The sequence below is a fragment of the Cryptomeria japonica genome, chromosome 10 (assembly GCF_030272615.1).
Source record: "Cryptomeria japonica chromosome 10, Sugi_1.0, whole genome shotgun sequence".
In the NCBI taxonomy this organism is placed as follows: domain Eukaryota; kingdom Viridiplantae; phylum Streptophyta; class Pinopsida; order Cupressales; family Cupressaceae; genus Cryptomeria; species Cryptomeria japonica.
In genome coordinates this window covers 275,041,515-275,056,873 of record NC_081414.1, presented here as the reverse complement: position 1 = coordinate 275,056,873, position 15,359 = coordinate 275,041,515, and the positions used below count along the sequence as shown (strand labels likewise).

Below are 15,359 nucleotides of genomic sequence, written 5' to 3'. Positions count from 1 at the left end.
AGCTGATGGTAGGGATCTCGGGACTTTAGAAACAATTTTATCTTCACTCAGAGTTCCACCACAACATTAAACTCCCATAACAATCGCATTTACCCTTTCCATGAACGCAGTAATCCTTTCATCTTCTTCCATCTTTAGGTTTTCATATCTCACCCAGTAACCATCAAGTTTAGAAATCTTCATAGTAGGGTTACCTTCATTAAGAGTCTCCAACTTATCCCATATAGCCTTTCCAGATGATTTGCCTGTTAATCCCATTATTTGCTAATCAAAAAGTGCACACAAGAGGGCTTCTCTTGATCTACAATCATTCTCAAGCTCCTTATCCAAGTTTGCCAGATGTCAGATTATGAGGTGTAACACCATTCTGTGTGATCTCCCAAATCTCCTTGCCAAGACATCTCAGATGAGTCTCCATCTGAATCTTCCATACTGTGTAATTTGTTCCATCAAGCCTAGGAATATCTCTCCGAAAGATAGCTTCAGATGAATTGGATAAACTTAAATTGTTAATCGCCAGAGGATCTTCCTCAAGTGGTTATGCTTTCTACAGAGAGGACCAAAGCTCTGATACCAATTGTTAGACAGTTCAAATAACTAGAAGACAACTGAGAGGGGGGGTGAATCAGTTGTCACGGATTACCAGAGCATTTAGAAATTAAATCTTTAATACCAGAACCCAAAACATTAATATCAGAATGCTTAAAACAAATATCAGAATAACAGTTAAAGAATTAAGCATAAATAATAATCAGAGAATAAATACCATCCACATGACACCAAGATTTATACATGGAAAACACGGTAAAGGGAAAAACATGGTAGGAAGCCTACCCATAGTCAAATAATACTTTTGCAGTAGGTATGTGAATTAAAATTGAGGGGCCTGCACTTGCAGGAAGGCCAATAGCCTAGAGCGCACTTGTCATCACAAAAGAAGTCTCACCGACTACATAGAAATCCAAACTACAATCCAAAAGAAGGAATGAACTACAAAGATAACATCTCCTATACCTGAGTATAGTTCCGGTTAAGTTCAATACCAGAGGACTAAATCCTCTTACATAAACCCAACTTGATCTTCAATGATCGACCAAATCCTCTGCCTGAATGATATTGCATTATTTGAACATTACATATCCATTTCTCATTCCCTTGACCATATACCTATGATGATCTAGAATGAGATCTTACATCATATATATACAGACCCTCGACCATAAACAATTAGGTCGGCCACCAGACAACAAACCAATTACATAATTACAAAACATGTTGGCCTTAGACCAAACAAACATTATTCAACCCATAAGACATCTCAAAAACACTTTGAGAGGTCCAATCCACATGTTACATTAAGCTAGTCCATAACCTAGATCAACCAAGACCTAATATAGGTCCACATACTAAAGTAATGATCTCCATCCACCAAGTCTCAAACATGATCACCAACAGCATCTTGAACCCATACTAGAAGCTTCACCAACACCACTTATGCATATCATCAAATATCTTCATCAAAGCTCTACCAGTGAAACCCTCGGTGGTACCACAAGCCAAGTTTGCAAGCAAACAAGATAGCATCTGATCATGAGACCAAAACCAACTTACTAAATATGATCATGAGTATCATGAACAAGCCAATTATATAACCAAACTGTACTGGAGTATACCAGATTATGCCAGATCCAAACCAGCCAGAAACCACTCATCCTACCGGGACTAGAAGGGTGTCGATAAATAATCCAAAATAGCTAGTGTTGACATCAATGACACAACATCAATACAACACATAATCAATTACTCCAAATGGCCAATATATTTCAGATAATGTACCTAATGGATTGCCACCTGTTAGAAGTATTAGTCATTGCATGGACTTGGTTCCCAGAGCTAGTTTGCCTAAGAAAGCTGCACACAAGTGGAAACCGACAGAGAATGAAGAACTGAATAGACAAGTGCAAGAGTCATTGAAGAAAGGTTTGATTAGGGAGAGTCTGAGCCCTTGTGCAATACCAATAGTATTAGCACCTAAGAAGAATTGATAATGGAGGATGTGTAGCAACTCAAGAGCAATAAACAAGATCATAGTGAAATACCAGTTTCATTTGCCTAGGATGGATGACATAATGGATTGTTTGAGTGGAGTAAAATACTTTACAAATATATATTTGAAGAGTGGGTATCATCAGATCAGGATCAGAGAAGGTGATGAGTGGAAGACAATATTAAAGACAAATGAAGGACTATATGAATGGTTGGTGATTCCTTTTAGATTGAATAATGCATCGAGTAATTTCATGAGGTCGATGAATGAGGTATTGAAGAAATTCTTGGTAATTTTGTTATTGTGTATTTGGATGACATTATCATTTTTTAGTAGAACAAAAGAGGAGCATTTGTTATAGTTAAGACAATTTTTATAGAGATTGAGAGAAGAGAAGTTGTTGATCAATATCAAGAAGTGTACTTTCATGAAGGATGAGTTAGTCTATTTAGGATTTGTGATATCTGAGGATGGTTTGAAGATGGACCCTAAGAAAGTGAAAGCCATTGTTGAGTGGCCTACACTGGAAAGCATTGGAGAGGTAAGATCATTTCATGGATTGGCTAGTTTTTACCGAAAGTTTATCAGAAATTTCAGTTCAATTTGTAACCCTATGGCTAAGACCATGAGAGGAGATCAGAAGGAATTCAAGTGGACCACCAGAGAAAACAAAATTTTGGAATTATTAAAGCAGAAAGTGACTGAACAACCTGTGTTGTCTTTACCAGATTTCAATAAGGTATTTCAAGTGGATTGTGATGCAAGTGGAACAACAATGAGATTGGTAGCCTACTTTAGTGAGAAATTGAATGATGCCTGGAAGAGATATTCAGTGTATGATCAGGAATTTTATTTAATAGTTCAAGCCTTGAAGAAATGGAGACACTACTTGTTGCCTAAGGAGTTTGTGTTGTATACAGATCATCAAGCTTTGTAGTATTTGAACAATTAGAGTAAGTTGAATCAGAGACATATGAGATGGGTAGAATTCTTGCAGAGTTACACCTTTGTGTTGAAGCATAGAAGTAGAAAATCTAACAAAGTTGTTGATGTATTGAGTAGGAGAAGGAATTTTCTGACAGAAATGAGAGTGACAGTATTAGGTTTTGAATATTTGAAGACCTTGTATGATGAATACCCAGATTTTACAAAACCTTGGAAAGCATGTAGAGAACCAATTATGGTTGATAGGAGAAAATGGTTGGATTATTTCATTCAAGATGGGATGTTATCCAAGGGAGTTCATTTGTGCATACCTAAGAGTTCCATTAGAGAGAACCTAATAAAAGAGAAAAATAGTGGAGGTATAGTTGGACATTTTGGCATTGATAAAACAATTGCTTTGGTGAGTGAGCAGTACTTTTGGCCCCAGATTCATAAGGATGTTAAGAGACATGTGCAGAGTTGTAGAGTTTGTCAAGTTGCAAAAGGTAGTAGTTATAATGTGGGTTTGTATAAACCTTTGACAGTACCGGTAAGAACTTGGGAGGATATAAGCATGGATTTTGTACTTGGATTTCCTAAGACACTGAGAGGGAATGATTCTATATTTGTGGTAGTGGATATATTTTGAAAGATGGCTCATTTCATACCTTGTAAGAAGACATTAGATGCATTACATGTAGAAGACCTATTTTTCAAGGAAGTGGTGAGATTGCATGGATTACCTAAGAGCATGGTTTCAAACAGAGACACTAAGTTTGTTGGTTATTTTTGGAGAATACTTTGGAAGAAGATGAAGACAAATTTGAAGTTCAGTTCTACTTTTTATCCATAGATTGATGGATAGAAAAAAGTTGTTAACTGGAGCTTGGGAAACTTGTTGAGATGTTTAGTGGGAGGCTAAACCGAAAGTTGGGATTTTATCCTTGCACAAGTAGAGTTTTCCTACAACAATTGAGTGAATAAAAGTGTCGGAAAAACACCTTTTGAGATTGTTACTGGAGTGCATCCTAGAGGAATAGAAAAATTGAGAGACATTAGCTGTGAAGAGCGAAAACGTTCAAAAGAAGAAGATTTTGCAGATCACATGACAACATTGCATATTCAAGTTAAACAACATTTGGAAGACATGAACAACAAATATAAAGAGAAGGCAGATGAGAAGAGGAGACATAAGTAATTTGAAGTTGTCGATGAAGTGATGGTATATTTGGGAAAAGAGGGATTCCCAGTTGGAACTTATAATAAGTTGTAGATGAAGAAGTTTGGACCCTGTAAGATTTTGAGAAAGTTCAGTTCTGGAAATGCATATGAAGTGGAGCTATCAGGTAGTCTAAGTGTTTGACCTATATTAAACATTGCAGATCTTCATGAGTACCATGAACCAAAATTTAGTGAGGACAGTGTTGCATACCTTGAGAAACAATTTCCCCAGAAGGAACCAAATCAGATTGAAGATATTTTGGACAGTAGGATTGGGTGTAGTACCCAGAACAGTCAGTACAAACAATATCTTGTGAAGTGGAAGAGCAGACCAGTAGAAGATTCATCTTGGATTTCTCAGGAAAAGGTAGACTACCTTGGTTTCCCTCTAACCCCAACCAAGTGAGAGACTCACTTTTTCATTAACCCCAGATGTTTGATGCAAGAGAATCCCTAGTTCATAGCAATCTTACATCAACCAAAAACATTTTCCTTTCTATTTTATTTGCTATTTTTTCTTTCTATGTGTCCCAGTTTTGGATCATTGGATCCTATGGAGTTGGGTTCTACTTGAAGACTTGATCATCTTTCTTCCTTTCAAACCGTATCTCATTTGGATCACTTTCTGACAAGATATTGCTACTAGTTTCCATGACAGTTTCTTGTTATCGGTTGTTCCTTTGTTACCGGTTTCCTAAGACCTATTATGGTGATCTACCAGAACCAATTATGAAGCTTGCAGAGCCTTGAGCATTGATCTCGATGTTTCTTGGCATATGGCCGACCTTCTACATTTCATCCTTTGGATTTTCTGGAGGAATCTCTTGGCGGAGGCCGACCTTGTTTATTTTGCATGTTAGGTCTTATTTTTTGGGTTTTAATCCCTTTTGGGTCGACTGGATCCTTTGGATCAATATATATATATATATATATATATATATATATATATATATATATATATATATATATATATATATATATATATATATATATATATATATATATATATATATATATATATATATATATATATATATATATATATATATATATATATTTGTAATCATGCTTTAAAATGTAATCAAGGAGAATCAATCGGAGTATCAGATAGATAGACTATGCCTAGAAGATAGATCTTTCGATTCAAGGTCCGGATTGTGACCTATTCTACTAGGCCTGTGTGCCGATATGTTGTAACTCGATTGTTACTGGTTGAATGTAATAAAATTTTACACAATAAAACTATCTAATTTTCATTGCCTCCATCATATTTGTGTGTTTCCATTGTGTTTACTCTTGTTGACCGGTCTAGACTGATCTACTTGAGGTCCCTCCTCATCGGTGCCTGCTTCAAGAGCTCCCGCTGCCAAAATCTTCTCTACCGATGACATCATATGATATGGTTTGTCAAAATTGATGGAAAGTTGTGGGGAATTCCCTTTAGCTATGGAAAAGGTATTAATTTCCAAGCCGAAAGAGAGATCCACCACAGTCTCCTTACCCTTATCAATCGGAGAGATAACCTTTGTATCCTTTAGCTCTTGTGCACTGGTGGCTTTGCCACTTGGTGCCTCACCCAAAACCTGAGTATCCTCTGCACTTGTCCTTATTTACATCTACCTCTACATCCTTTGTTATCTGTACATTATATGTTGGGATATCCTTTGTTTCAAAATGGGACTTAGTAACCAGTACAGTGGTATCTGGATGAGTGCTTGCCGGTTTCTCAGTATTTACAGTTGGTTTATCTGTTGGTTTCATATCCTTAGGTAACTGAATGTTCTGTAATTGTACAAAATTAGAACTTAACTCATAGCCAAGACCTAAAAGAACTCTCACCCATATATCAATTGTCTCCTTTTTGATTTCTTCAAGTCTTTCTAACATGAGACTGTTAACTTTGAACTTGGGATTGACTTCTAATGATATGGTTTTATTGATTAAATCATCCATTTCCTGAGGATTTATAGAAGCGCAAAGGTTGACTGATTTGGTCTCCTTAATCCATCTATCCAAAGATTGTGCGTGTAGCTTTTTGACCTCTAATCTATCAAATAACTCCTAAGGCAAAACCTTCTCTAATTCTATCAATGCCCTACTAAACGAATCAAGATATAAAAGAATAGCCTCTTCTATTTGCTTCTTGTCCTCCTCACCAAAATTGTCAAATAATGAAAAAATGTTATCTAAATTACCATCATTTACAATTTGTTCAATCAAATCTTGTGCATTCATCTTTTTCTTACCGGTTCTCCATTTAGATTCTAGTTTAGCTTGCTCATCTGATTTGGATTTTCTCTTATGTACAATTGTGATCTTTGGCCTCCGAGGAGTCTCCTTGATAGGTTCAGCCTTTGGTTCTTTCTTCTCCCTTACCACTCTAGCAAAAACACCTTTCCCCTTGGGAACCTCTTGATCTCAGTATCTGGTTCTGTTTAAGAAGAAACAGTCATATATTGTCAGGTCGCCTTAGGTTTTTTCATAGGTGGCTCTACCAGTGTCTGACTGGAAAGCTTAGCTTCCAGTTGTTTGGATGTTTTTGATGTAATCAGGACCATATTGGGTGTGGCCTGAGTTGCTTTCTAAGCTTCCCTTTCCTCTTTCCTCTTCTATTTTAATTATTTCTTCCTCTGCTCTTCTAAAATTTTAACATGATACTCAACCTTAGATCTGTCAGCACCTTCACTTACCAGTGACTCTACTGCTAGCTGGGTCATCTTCTTTTAGATTGCCAGAGCTACTTGTTCCTGATTAACTTTGAGTCCTTTCTCCTTAGCAATTCCAAATTTCTCTTCCTTTTCATCTACTGGTGCCTGCAAGAGGTGTTGTGGATAGGCAACTAGAGTAGCTTCCTCAACCTCATAACCCATAGGCATTATTCATATAGTCTTGGGTTGTACAACTTCCATCATACATTCATCTTTATCTACCATAAAGCAGATTGTGTTCTTATATTTCTCAACTATAGATTTAGGAATCCAAGACCTATTCTTCATTTCCTCTTGAAGTGTTTTAAAAAATGCCCATAGATTGGCTTTCTTATCCTTATCACCTTGTCTATCCAAAATTTGAGCAACCTGGGTTGCTACAGGGCGGTCAAAAGCCCATTGAGTCTTTCCAAAAGTGGGAACAATGCTCAAAAAGTAAAATACTAGATAAATGATGAAGAAATCATACTAGAAAGTATTCTTTTTGTCTTGCTTGATCTTCTGCAGGTTAGTCATGAGTTACTTTAGCATTACACAACACAGATCATAATGGACATCCTCCTTTACCATCTGATAAGCAACCAAAATGTTGTTGCCAGCTACAAAGTTTAACTTATTTGACTGATAAACTTTATAACCAATAACCATTGCTGCAAATTTAACATCTATGCCCTTGACATCATCTAGTCTCATAGACCTTCCATCAAAAGTTGTGCCAGTAAGCTTATTCATTTCAATGTGAGATAACTTACATCTAAAACCAAGAATGCCTCCGATTTTGTGAAGACATGTGACATTATTGATAACTTCCTTAGTAATCTTGTATGACCGGTCCAACCAAATGAATTCTCTATGAATATGGCTCAAAACATAGCATACCCATTCCACCTCATCAAAAGTCAGGAAATCCGTAAACTGCATGAAACCCTTCCTCTTGAAAATGTTGTCAGGAGATCAAATTGCTCGAAATAAAGTGCTTATTCAATTTTCTCTAGAACTCTGAAATGCTCTGGAGATTTACTTGCTTGAATACTCAATCGTTGTGTGAAGAAAATAACTTAAATTTCCCCTTATATCACTGTTAACCCTGATTTTCATTGTAATAAATGCTATTGGTTAGGCTTGACCAGTTCACATGATCTGCAAGTGGATTCTGATAAACCATTGAAATCTCCTCAATATCCATCTGCAATCAGAATCTTTTGACTACAGACCTAATCCAGGGTATCTACATGATTTTTAATGATTTACCTACCCCTAAGGCTGAGTGCCTTAGTTACCGGTTGAATTTGCTACTGGTGTAAGACCTGATGACTCTGTTGGTTGTTCTGTCGGTGGTGTATCAGATCTTCTCACCCATCACATCTCATGTTGTTTCCTGATGTCTTCCACTTTTTATTTTCCCTTCTCATTTGCATTTTCATTAGTTGTCGGTGGTTTCTTACTTCTGTAATATTTAGCAATGTGCCCAATCTAGTTGCATGCATAACAAATAATATTATTTTTCTCTATTGCCTTGTTAAATCCTTGATTTACTTGATTTTCTTTTGATCTGCATTAGTTAGCCATATGTCCAAATCTACTACATGCATGACATCTTACATTTCCAAGACCTGTGAATAATGCATTGTTCTGATTATTCCTATTTCTGCACTGACTAGCCATATGACCACATTTATTGCAAATAAATCATGTGCCATTGACTTTGTGAGCATTGGGCTATCTTACCAGTGATTTCTGGTTCTGGTTGACATGAACCTTACCAGATGAGTATCTATTGCCAACAATGTGGAGTCTAGAGGAAAAAATAGGGGGTTTGTCATGGTTAGGCCCAACTTCTGATATTTTTCAAGCTCAGGTAGATTGTATTGCTTTAGTGGATGTTAAACCCTCTAATGGAACTTTAATTTGGAATAATAGATGGAGGGGAGAGGAAGCTATCTTTGAATGGTTGGATAGGTTTATTGTCTCATGTTTTTTGGTAGGTGGCAACTTGGTTATTAGTTCTAAAATTATTAACTGGTGAGGTTCTGATCACTGGTCTATTCATTTTTTTGCTTCTTCTTTTGCTATCCCAAAGAGTCCTCCTTTTAAATTCCATCTTATGTGGCTTCAGGACTCTTCATTGCATGATTTAGTGGCTAAGTGGTGGAGAGAGGGAGGCCCTACTTATGGCACAACCATGTATTTCTTTGTTAAGAAACTTCAATATGTCAATTTATATCATCTTAAGAGATAGAATACATTTTGTTTCAGTAACCATAAGTACATGAAACGAAATGCTCTGAAATGGCTTGATGTGATTACTCACCAAATTTGAGATACTGGATTCTAGGATGCTCTAGGAAAAGAGGAATCCCATGTTGTGCAAAATGTGGAGGAGTGGGAGCTTCATGAGGAGATGTATTGGAAACAAAAGGCTCTAATTGATTGGCTTCAGGAAGGGGATAGGAATATGACTTTCTTTCACCATTTTGTTCAGGATCATCATAATAAGGGGTACATTTCCTCTCTGGTTACCTTTGAAGGGCTATAGATTTTATCTCTATCGGCTATGTCTTGTGTGGCTCGCTAGTTTTATTTATCTCTTTTTTTTGAAGATTCCCCTCCTGGTATTGAGGTGGGGAATTTGATACTTTCTTGCATTCCCTCTCTGGTCACCAATGCGATGAATGATTTTCTCCTTCATCTGATTTCACTCCCTAAGTTAGAAGAGATTATTCTTGGGATATCATTAATATGGTTCTCCAGGCCCTCATGATTTCCCTATTGAATTTTTTCAAGAGTTTTGGGATATCAGTAATCTATATCTGTTGGAGGTTGTTGGAGAGTCTCTTCATAGTAAGCAGACACTACAAGCCTTGAATTCTACCTTTTTGGTTCTCATTCCTAAAAAGGAAGGTGTTGATAAGCGTGAATTCTTTCAACCTATTTCTCATTGTAATGTGGTGTATAAGATTATTACTAAATTGATTGCAAAAAGGCTCAAAACTTGTCTTCCTATTGCAATCTTCGAGGAACAAGGGGGTTTTGTCGCTAGTAAACAAAATCTAAATGGGGTGGTGGTGGCTTCTGAAGTTATTCACTCTATGGAAACTTCTAAGGAGATATCTATGTTCATCAAATTGGACATGGCCAAGGCTTACGATAGAGTTAAATGGAGTTTTCTTCAAAAAGTTCTCTTAGCCTTTGGTTTTAGTCCAGAATGGGTGAGTTGGACTATGAGTTGTGTCACTTCTTCATCTTTCTTGGCTATTGTGAATAGAGAACCTTCAGATCCTTCTGGGTCTTCTTGTGGCCATCATCAAGGGGATCCTCTTTCTCCGTACCTGTTTATTATTACAGTTGTAGGTCTAGGTTATTTTCTAAAATTTCAAGTTTCTCTTGGGGCATGATTCATGGGTGGCGATGGGGCAATGGTTTCCATAGTTCTCCCATTCCAATTCATGGATGGCACTACTCTTATCGGATTGGCTCGTCTTTAGGAAGTTGACTCTTTTAGGCAATCTTTGGACATTTACCTTGTTTCTTCGGTTCAGAAAGTCAATGAGCATAAATCCTCTATTTTCTTCTTTTGTACTCCTTAGGCCATTTATAGGTGTATTGTTTATAGTCTGCAATTTTAAATTAAGTCCATTCCCTTTGTTTATTTGGTGATTAATCTTTCTGTTGGTAGACATCCCCAGTCCTCATGGCAGATTTTGCTTGACAAGTTGCATCAAAAGGTTAATCATTGGACTCACTGTTGGTTATCTATTGCTGCTTCGTTGACTCTTTTAAAGTCTATTATTCAAGCTCTTCCTATCTATAGGTGTTTTGTTCAAGTTGCTCCCATGTATTTTTTTAGGGAATTTGATGCTCTCTCTCAATAATTTCTTTGGAGTGGTAATTTATCGACTGCTAAATGGAGCCTTGTTAAGTGGAAAACTATTTGCAGACCTAAGAATGAGGGTGGCCTTGGCTTATGATCTACTATTTTGAATGGGCAAGTTCTTGTTGGTAATTTAAATTTCCATTGGTGTATCAACTAGAATCATCTACAGGCCCATATTCTTACCCATAAGTATCTTAATGATGTTAATGTGTTTGATGTTCCCTATCTTCCTTTGGTGGGAAGAGGCCCTATGATTTGGAATACTTTGAAACTAGGGGCTCAGATGGTTAAGAATGGTCTTTTTTTAATTTTTCATTCGAGATCACAAGCTCTCTTTTGGATGGATTCTTGGGATGGTCATCCTTATATCCTTTCTACTCATCCTCATCTTCAACCCCTTTGTGTTATTTTTACCTTTGTTGTTGGGACACTATTGATCATATAAGACTACTCATAATTGTGGGTTGGTAGTTCATTTTCATTGGAAACATCCTTCTAAGTGCCCTCCAGGATGATCTGAGGAAGATAGGAAAGAGATGACACAAATTTTGGATTCTCGCGAGTGCACATTCTAGCAAGTTTTCTACTTCTATAGGTTACCTTGAGCTGGGACGGCAAAATTTTGGGGACATTCAAGTTCCTTGGTGGAAGCAGGTTTGGTACAAGTTCTCATTGCCCAAGTGCAATTTTTTCATGTGGTTGGTGGTCCAAAATCAGTGTCTTACATGGGATAATTAATGCAAGTGTGGTTTTCAAGGCCCCTCGATGTGTGTGTTGTATTGCAATAGTGAAGAGAGTGTCTCCCATCTCTTTTTCCAATGTTCCTTCACTAGACATATTTGACATTTTTGGTGGGATGTGTGGAATCAAGCTTGTTGGCATGTCTCTTCTCTGGTCGAGTTTTTTGTTGGATACGGCAAGGCCCCTGTCAAAACCTCTTTTATTCAAGTTGTTTGGACTCTTCAAGGCCCTTATTTTATTATTTGACATCTCTTGTTGGAGAGAAATTGTCGGATCTTTCATGATGTGTTGATAGGGGCCCACCACTTGTGGTGAATAATTCTTCACTCTTTGGGAGAAACTATTTTGGAAAAATGTGACTTGACGGAGGTTGTGGATCCTAGCGATGTTCTTTGCTACAACTATCTCCATCTTCCTCCTTCTTAAGGCCAGCTCATGAGAAATAGATGTCGACACCCTCTTTGGAAGATAAATAGGTTGGGGAGGTGGAGTGCTCCTCCGTAGGGCATTATGAAAATCAGTAGGGATGGGTCTTCTCAGGGAAACCCCGGTCTTGTTGGAATTGGTGGATTTGGTACAGATTTATGCATATGTGTATATGTGTGTGTGTGTTTATATATATATATATATATATATATATATATATATATATATATATATATATATATACATACATATACATACACACACATACATATATATAAATACACACACATATATGCACACATACATGCATACATACATACATACATAAATATATAAATATATATATATATATATATATATCATACACACACATATATATAAATACATATACATATATATATGCATACATATACATATATCTACATATACATATATATATATAAATACATATACATATATATATGCATACATATACATATATATGTATATGTAGATATACATATGTATGTATATATATACACACATATACATACATACATACATACATACATAGATATGTATGTACATATGTATCTATATATATATATAGATACATACATACACATATATATGTATGTATATATATATACATACATATGTATATCTACATATACATATATATAAGTAGATATATATAATATACATATATATAAGTAGATATATATGTATAGATATATATATGTATAGATATATATATATATATATATACATGTATATATATACATACATATATATGTAAATGAACTTAGATTTCTACAACGACGGGAAGGGATTTATTGCCCCATTATATTTATTGCTTATTTCAGCCCCTTCTTGGAAGTTGTTGATCCTAAACACCGAAATGAGTAAATGAACTTAGATTTCTACCACGACGAGGTTGGTGAAGTCATAACTTCGAAAACGTTAAAAATGCGCACTTTCTTCTTCTTCTTATTTGCTGCCGAGGATACGCAAATTAGCAAAGCTGTTGGTATCTTCAAAATTCTCCCTAAGCTGTTAAAATGGCCCTGATTGTATCTTCTTCCTTGGGACTATCCCATACCACTCAGTATTTCCAATGGCGAACATCATATAATACTAAAACACGCCTCGTTCATTCCAACAAGGGCTGCAAGGCAGCTTAGTTCCTGCCCAGTTCTGCGAAGGTGGGTGTTGCGAAGGTGGGTGTGGATTGATTTTGTTCAATTTGAATATTTATGAAAAAACTAATATTTTACAAGGTTGAGTTTTTGGTACTCATGTTACTATAACATCTGAAAGCATACGAAAAAGAACTATTACAGAACTAGTCAAGAGGCTTGAAACATATACAAATTCAAATGTCTATAATGAATGAATTAAAACTATTGGACAAGACGCTTCAAATACCTGTAATAAAAAATCAAACAAGGTAATGTTTATAATGAATAAATTAAAACTATTAGACAAGAAGTTCAAAACGCTTCAAACAGTTGTAATCAGAAACCAGACAAGCTAAATTTGTAATTGTATGCTAATTAAAAGTAGTTTTGGATTTGAATGTTTTAGTCATATTGCAAATGAAAGTAGTTTAAATTTACAGTTGAAGTGCAGTTTCAGTCTAAATAGCATTGAGCGTATTCTGCAGGGCTGATACACCATCTGATACAAAAATATAAAAAAATTTATGCGGTTTTGTTAATGTATACATGATAATGGTGCTTTGTTTCGCAAGTATACACAAAATATGATAGACAATACAGAGAGAAATTTGCGTTGATAAAAAACCCTATTTTCTGACACTTTGCAAAGATAAAAAAAGATCCACACACATTATGCTCAACGGGTTCCGACATAAACACAGGAAAACAAGCCTCTAGCAGAACAGAACATTTTTTCTTGCAGAATCTCTGAAGGTGAAAATGAGGCCATGTAATTTAATTTCAAGACGATTCAAAGTCTGATAGCTTGTGCAATAACCAAGGATTCTTCACTTTCACAGATACAGGCTTATCAATGCAAGTAGTGCTTTGAGTTCATCTATATTGATTTCCTTCCCATTTGTTCCTATAAAAATGTGAGTATTCTTACCAGCTCCATTGTTCATGGTTGACTTTTATAATAGTGTAAACATAAATTCTATTCTACGGCCATAATTTTCAGTTTGTTCATGGTTGACTTTTATAATAGTGTAAACATAAGTTCTATTCTACGGCCATAATTTTCAGTTTTTCCTCATAGCAAGGGTATTGATAGAGGTATTTTTTATTGCCTTTTCCTTTAGCAAAATCTATATTTTCAAGAATATTAAGAAGTTCCTTTTTCTTCTTCAGTAACTTCATTGAATTAACATGATCTAATACCAATATTTTCCTATTTCTTCTCCTTTAATCAATCCTTGCTAGATCTTCTATGATCCTTCTTCATAAGCAATATACTTTAACAATCTCATCACAATGCTGAAGCAACTCAAAACATCGAGTTATATCATTTCCTTATTTTGCAGAGAGGCAGTAAATGCCTTTCTATTTCCTTACTTTGTTATTAGTTTGTGTTTCATTCTTCAATAGACTCTGGTTCTTCAGGCCCCTCATTGTCTGGTTATTGAAGTTTTCCAAGATTTGTCTGTAGATTTGTTTTATCGTATCAACCCTTTTGTCAAATTCTTGATTAAAGTTTCTGTTGTTTAGAGAATCAAACTTAGATGGTCATGGTACCAATCAACTTTTTGAACTTTTCTCAAGATAGATTAAAAAATATAAGCGTCGTTTTTCTGAAAAAAATTGCACATTATATATGTTTTTTCTAATAACTTGTAATTTGTCATGATTTTGATTACCTTTTTCAATGTCGTTGCTATGTTACAACCGATAAGATTTTTATACAGATATATAACTAATAAAGAAATCTTGAAATCTGTATTGGCTTTGGGAATAAACCAGCCATGTCCATCTTTGATATATCCATGTTGTGGAAGTTAACTGATTCCTATTTTATTCTATTTTAGCTAATCTTCATGTTGTTAATTTTGCAGATCTTTGAATGCAACAACTCGGAACAGCCAGGAAGTCCAGAGAAAAGCTCAAAATAGCAGGAAGCCTACTGATTCAAAAAAGCAAAAAAGAAAATAAAATTACACAATTTATTATCATTGTACTAGTTTTGCTAGTTTTGGCTTGAAAATGCGCATCATAGTTATAAGATGAGATTATAACAACAAGTATGCTAAGCTCCTCTTTGTAGTCATTCTGAAGAAAGATCTTGGTAGACTGTTTCAGTCTCTTAATCATTGTATTGAAATCCTCTTTGAAGTAATTTTGAAGGAAGATGTTGGCCAATCATTTCAGTTTTTAGGGCTCTAGTAACCATTTTCTTCCCAGATCTAGCTAACACCCTACCAAACTGTTACTCCACTCTTCTT

General features: G+C 35.6%; 1 pseudogene; it reads left to right on the top strand.

Moving 5' to 3' along the window:
• Window positions 1-12,821: 12,821 nt before the first annotated feature.
• Window positions 12,822-15,359, top strand: part of LOC131035458 (bifunctional levopimaradiene synthase, chloroplastic-like) — a 33,650-nt pseudogene continuing 31,112 nt past the window's right edge.